Below are 6,902 nucleotides of genomic sequence, written 5' to 3'. Positions count from 1 at the left end.
ATAATTTGAATTGCCTGAATTGTATTAGAACCTCCAATTATTTATTTCCCATGCTTTTCGTTCATTAGTGTACAAACATTTTGGGTATCTTAACTGCTTGTTGTATGTTCTCCCTGAAAACACTGCTAAGGCTTCCCCTATTGTCTCCACTTTCTAACTTTTTTTCCAGGCCCCCTGGCTCCTTACCTCTGGGCATTTGTCTCCAGCTTCTGATTAACCTAATTTAAAGACCTCATCGCTAGGTTAGCAAGCCTCTGTACTAAGACACTCTTCCTCTTCTTTGTTAGGTGGAACCGGTCTTTTCCCAGTAGTCCTTGGAACATCACCCCATTGTTCAAGAAGTCAAAGCCCTGCTAGTGACACCATGTGTTGATCTCCAGAATGCTTCTGCTTCTAACTGGGCCTTTATCCTTGACTGGAATGATCAAAGAGAACTCTGCCCCCATCCCCTTCACCCTTGCACCCAGAACGATGATCTGTTCAAGGTCACTCCTGGCAATATCACTGGTGCCTACATGGATGAGCAGCAAGGGGATAGTATTAAAAGGCGAACTTTTCATGCTGTTTTGGGTGTTGGTTCCTGGCACGCAGCTGGAACTCCCCAGCAACAGTTCAGGACACAAGATGGATGCCACTGTGCCCCCGAAAAAGGGAGTCACTAACCATCACTTTCTGCCAAGCCTTGGCATCAGTGGTTTCAATTCTTCCACCCTTTGGTTTGGCTGCTGTCACTCAAGTAGGCTCTTCATCCAATGCCAGGGCATCATACCTGTTTTCCAGCTGGACAGCAGCAGGTTCAAAAGAGATGTGCTGTCTGCTGCCAGTCAATACAAGTTGCTAGCTTCTGCCTTCCTGAAAATCTGCATCTTTTGTCTTCCAGTGCTTTCTAGGGCTGTCTTTTCATGATGCTGTAGGTCTCTGTGCATGGAGTCAATTAAGACCTGCAGTTCCCTACGTGATTCCTGAAATAATTCATCATGCAAGTGTACTCCTTCATCTGGCTGTCTTCATTAAGGATTTACAGGGCACAGTCCTTGCAAAACCAGACTAGGACTTGGGTGGAAGTCTTGGTAGTCAGTAGTTGTGCCTGGCCAGAGCCTACACGGTACAAGCAAAGGAAGTGCTGGCAGCAGCAAGGGTTTTGACATTGCAGCATCTTTTAGCCATCCTTTTGATCCTCATGACTAATTCTGCTAGTTTCTTCTATGGCAGGTACTTCTTGGAAAATTCCCTCCTCCTTGCCTGCTTCCACTCAGCAAGCTTACAGTGAAGGAAGGGTAAGAAAATGCCTGGGCAAACTCCCCAGTCAAATTCCCTCAAATTTTCCTGTGTGCTGGCCTGTTCACTGGCCCTGGTGATATTTGGAACCATAATCGAAGGCCTCTAGTTATTAGTAACTTTAATCATGTGAATTGTTCTTTTCTTCCCTAATTAAAAAAGTATATGCCATACTTTCTTACATATAACATGCATCTTTTTCCTAAAAAATAGTCCCCAGAATTTGGGTGCATGTTTTAAGTGGGAAAGCTTTTTCTTTGAAAGAAAAGCAAACCAGGAGATGCTGCATGCCATGCAGCTGCCAAAAAGATGGAGTTGTGTTAATCATTTCACAGCTATAGGTATTGATTGAGCGTTATAGCTTGTGCCTGAAACACCCAGTGAGCTGCTGGTAATATTTTTGATGAGGCTTGTAATATGGGAACACTATAGAAGTTTATATACAGATCTATTTATAGTAAAGAACTAAGTCTTGCTACTACCCTTGTGAGAGTCTGGGGCCTAATCTCATGTGACATAGAGTAACTCCTCCCAGAAGCATTAAGCGTCCAGGAAGTGTGGCTCCTGGGAGACCGTCTGGATAAGGCAGCCAGAATCAGGAAGTTCCTATGAATTTCCTAGTGCCACAGTTCCTGGACACTCTGGGAGGACTTTGTATCACATAGCCATGACTCTGGAAAAATACTATTTCTACTTTCTGCCTTAAAAAAAACAACAGATGCATCTTTTATTGGAAGTATATTGTATGTGAGAGAATACAGTCATTTTTAGAAAATATGAGTAAGTTTTAATGTCAGGAGTGTAAAACCTTGTATTTGCTACTTGATTTGAAGTTTCCTGTGATAATAGATCTCTCTTCCCTTCACATTTATGAATAGGTGCAGAGCTGGTCAACGTATGCTTTTGGGTACCTTGTGGTTTTTTGCAGACATCAACATGTACTTTATCTCTTAAGACACCCATTCATAAACATCAAAGGTCATATTCTCCAGAACAGGATATATGTAAGATGTCTTGATCTTCTTACACCACAATCTGTGGACACTTGCATAACAGAAAAGCTGGTGATATGCCTGAGGTGACTATAAGACTGTGGCCAATCTGTGGCACAAGTGCTACAAATGGTAGGGGCAGCCTCTGTGTGAGGCACATGGCAGATTGGGGAGGGGACAGGCAGCATAGCAAAAGATAGGCCAGAAATCATAGAAAATTAGGGTTGGAAGGAACTTCACGAGGTCATCTAGTCCAACCCTCTACTGAAATCAGGACCATCTCCAGTTGTATCATCCCAGCCAAGGCTTTGTCTAGCCAGATCATAAAAATCTCCAAGGATGGAGATTCCACCACTTCTCTGTTCTAGTGCTTTCCTATCCTCCTAGTAAGAACATTCTTCCTAATGTCTAACTTCACTTTCCCTTGCTGCAACTTAAGGCCATTGTTCCTTGTTTTGTTGCCTGCTGCTATTGAGAACAATCTATCTCCATCCTCTTTGGAACCACCATTCAGGTAATTGAAGGTTGCTATTAAATCCCTCCTCAATCTTCTCCAGATTAAATAAACCCAGTTCCCTCAGCCTCTCCTCAGAAGTCAAGTATGCTAGCCACCTAACCATTGTTGTTGCCCTCCGCTGGACTCTCCAACTTGTCCACATTCTTTCTGTAGTGGGGGTCCCAAAACTGGCCACAGTACTCCAGATGTGGCCTCATCGGTGCAGAATAAAGGGGAATAATTACTTCCCTAAATCTCATGATGGTGCTCCTATTAATGCAGCTCAGTATGCTGTTAGCCTTTGTCACGGCGGGGTCCTCGCGGAGGGCCGCGATCTCCTTGAGGCCCTCTCTCCGCGCTACTTCGGCCCGAGGGCACCCTCCATTCTCACCTGCCACGTCTTAGTGTAATATATAATAGGGAGGCTGCCTTGTGTTTCCTCGGGCACACGAGCTCCTGGACCCCTCGTGGGTCTCCCCGTACAATGGGCGCTACCCAAGCGCCCTAGCCTTATGGGCTATGCGTGGCTCCTACCTCCCCTGATACCACGCCCCAAGCCTCGCAGATGTAAAGGACGTTGTCCGGTCTGTCTCTCTACTGTGGCCCACCCTGGGCTCCCTCTCTCATGCACAGCCTCTTGCTGGGACTCTCATCTGGCCCACTCTGGGCCTCCCCTGCCGGTGTGGTTCCGCTCTGGGACTCTCTAGCGGGCCTCCGGTCCTATGGGCCAACCGCACGGATACCCTCCCTGACTCTGGCTCCCCGCGCTGCTACTCCCTGTCTTCTCAGGGGCAACCGCAGCGCCCTGCCTTGGCCTGAGGGGTATCGCCGCACTAGCCTGCGGCCGGGCTCGCTATGCCCGTGCGCCCACACTGGGCTACTCAATAACGTACAAGGGCGTTCCCCCTCTCTGGGGGCTCGCCGCGCCCACACTGGGCTACTCAATAACGTACAAGGGCGTTCCCCCTCTCTGGGGGCTCGCCGCGCCCACACTGGGCTACTCAATAATACACAAGGGCGTTCCCCCTCTCCGGGGCTCGCCGTACCCACACTGGGCTACTCAATAACGTACAAGGGCGTTCCCCCTCTCTGGGGGCTCGCCGCGCCCACGCTGGGCTACTCAACAACGTACAAGGGCGTTCCCCCTCTCTGGGGGCTCGCTGTGCCCACACTGGGCTACTCAATAAGACCGCCCCTTTCCTGGGGCTGGGGGCTATGTTCCCCCACACGCAATCCGGGGTCTCGGTCCCCGTCCACAACCTATGGGTTGCACCCGCGACCCACTGGCCGCGCTCCTCGCCGCCAGCTGCTCGCTCAGTGGTGTGTGAGCTGCGCCTTCGGGGTCCATGTTCCCCCACACGCAATCCGGGGTCTAGGTCCCCGTCTGCAACCTACGGGTTGTGCCCGCAACCCACTGGCTGCGCTCCTCGCCGCCAGCTGCTCGCTCAGTGGCGTGCGAGCTGCGCCTTCGGGGTCTATGTTCCCCCACACGCAATCCGGGGTCTGGGTCCCCGTCTGCAACCTACGGGTTGCGCCCACGACCCACTGGCCGCGCTCCTCGCTGCCAGCTGCTCGCTCAGTGGCGTGCAAGCTGCGCCTTCGGGGTCTATGTTCCCCCACACGCAATCCGGGGTCTAGGTCCCCGTCTGCAACCTACGGGTTGCGCCCGCGACCCACTGGCCGCGCTCCTCGCCGCCAGTTGCTCATACACTGGCATGCAAGCTGTGCCTTCCCTGGCGCTATGAACAATAATGCGCCCTCCTGGCGCTAGGGCACCCCACACTCTCTGGGGTCCCTGTGATTGAGGCCTCCTCCAACCCCTACAGCCTCGCCCAAGCCTCCGGGTGTAATAATACAAACGCAAAGCAAAACCACAAGCCCTTAGGCTGTAACACAAATGCAAGCCGCCTGGCCATAACTCATCATCATAGCTCAAGCCTCCAGGGCTATCATGAGCTGTACTTGCCACATCCTCACTCTCAGAGCTCCTGCCTCCCAGGCTGCTGGCAGAGAACTGCCCGCCTGGCTTCAGCCCTGAGCTTTATAAGGGCCAGGACCTGCCCCCTACAGGCAGCTGGCTCCGCTTGGTTGCTCCGGCAACCCGCAGCTGTGCTTACTTGGTTCTGCCAGGGCTCTCTCCCTGGCAGTTTCTCCTTTCTTAGGAGCAGCGGTACCGAGGTGCCCTGCGACAGCCTTCTTTACAACAAGGGCACACTGATGGCTAATATTCAGTTTACTGTCCACTGTAACTCCCCGGTCCTTTTCTGCAGAGCTGCTGCTTACCCAATTGGTTCCCGGCCTGTAGTGGTGCATGGGATTGTTCCATCCTAATTGCAGGGCCTTGCATTTGTCCTTATTGAACTTCATGACATTTTTTTTTGTCCAATCTTCCAATATTTTGAGGTCTTTCTGAATCCTAGTCCTAACCTCCAACATATTCACTATTCCCCACAGCTTTGTGTCACCTGTGAACTTGCTGAGGGTGCAGTCCATCCCATCTTACAGGACACTGATGAAGATTTTGAACAAACCAGCCCTAGGACTGAGCTTTAGGGCACTTCATTTGATATTGGCTGCCAAGTAGACATGGAGCCATTGACTAGTACTCTCTGAGCTCAAGGATCCAGGCAGTTTTCTATCCGCTTTACAGTCCATTCATCCAAAAAGTCAGGTAGGATACACAGGGAATGAAGCAGAGAAGCAAATCAGGCAGAGGGGAATGAGTTTAGAGTAACACTTAAGGAGGTGGAGGGACTAATTTGTGGCCCGCCTGCCAAAAAGATGGGCTCCCATTGCATTAGAGCAGTGATTCTCAAGTTTTTTAGATGCAGAGCACCCTTTGGCTTTTACTTGGTTTTTGATTACAGAAAAATAGTGCAATTCTTATGTTGCAAAGAACTCAGAAAGATAAGTCAGGATGTTTTTTACCCTATGTATTTCTATTGGGGAGGGGGGGAAAAAAGGTTTTGTTTTTTTTTTCCTGGGGAATCATGTGTAGGTGTCTGTACACTTGACTTTGTTAATATTATATTGTATAGCACTGACAGGTCGTCACTCTGGGCCGCCCTCAATGTGGCCCACACACCTGTCCCTGGGGCAACCGCCCACCTACTCGCCTGCCATGCCTTGGTCTTAATTAATTGATCAGTGTTAATCAGCGGAAGGCTGCCCTTATACCGCCCTGCTGCTAGGGGGTGCTATCTGTGGCTCTGTTTCCTCCCCTACACTGCAGGCCACACCTTGCCAATGTTAACTCAGGTCTATCCCTATCTTGGCCCCTTCCTGTTCTCTCTGGGCCTTCCTTCTCTGTGCCCTCACTTGGGCTTCCTAATAATGTTGCCCCCCTTTCTGGGGCTCACCGTGCCCTCACTTGGGCTTCCTAATAATGTTGCCCCCTATCTGGGGTTCACCGTGCCCTCACTTGGGCTTCTCAGTCGTGCCCTCACTTAGGGGGCAACATTATTAGGAAGCCCATCTGGGGCTCACCGTGCCCTCACTTGGGCTTCTCAGTCGTGCTGCCCCCCTATCTGGGGCTCGCCGTGCCCAACTTGGGCTTCTCTATAATGCGGCCCCCTGTCTGGGGCTCGCCGTGCCCAACTTGGGCTTCTCTATAATGCGGCCCCCTGTCTGGGGCTCGCCGTGCCCAACTTGGGCTTCTCTATAATGCGGCCCCCTGTCTGGGGCTCGCCGTGCCCAACTTGGGCTTCTCTATAATGCGGCCCCCTGTCTGGGGCTCGCCGTGCCCACACGTGGGCTCCTCAGTCGTGCTGCCCCCCGTCTGGGGCTTGCTGTGCCAACTTGGGCTCCTCAGTTGTGCTGCCCCCCTATCTGGAGCTTGCCATGCCCACACTTGGGCTTCCCAATAATGCTGCCCCCTATCTGGGGCTCACAGTGCCCCCTCTCTGCAGCTGGGGTCTCTGTACCCTGTACACCACGCCCCTACTGGTGCTGGGGTCCCCACGCTACTGTGGGTTCCCTATGAGGCCTCCTCCAACCCCTAATAGCCTCACCCAAACCACCGGTTTAACCAACGACAAAACACAAGCCCCTGGGCTGTAACATAAATTGAAGCCGCCTGGCTAAAACAACATTGCTCAAGCATCTTAGAGCTTCCATACGCTGTACCTGCGGTCAGG

Source organism: Alligator mississippiensis, chromosome 5, assembly GCF_030867095.1.
Source record: "Alligator mississippiensis isolate rAllMis1 chromosome 5, rAllMis1, whole genome shotgun sequence".
Lineage (NCBI taxonomy): Eukaryota > Metazoa > Chordata > Crocodylia > Alligatoridae > Alligator > Alligator mississippiensis.
Note: the sequence above shows the minus strand (reverse complement) of the source record.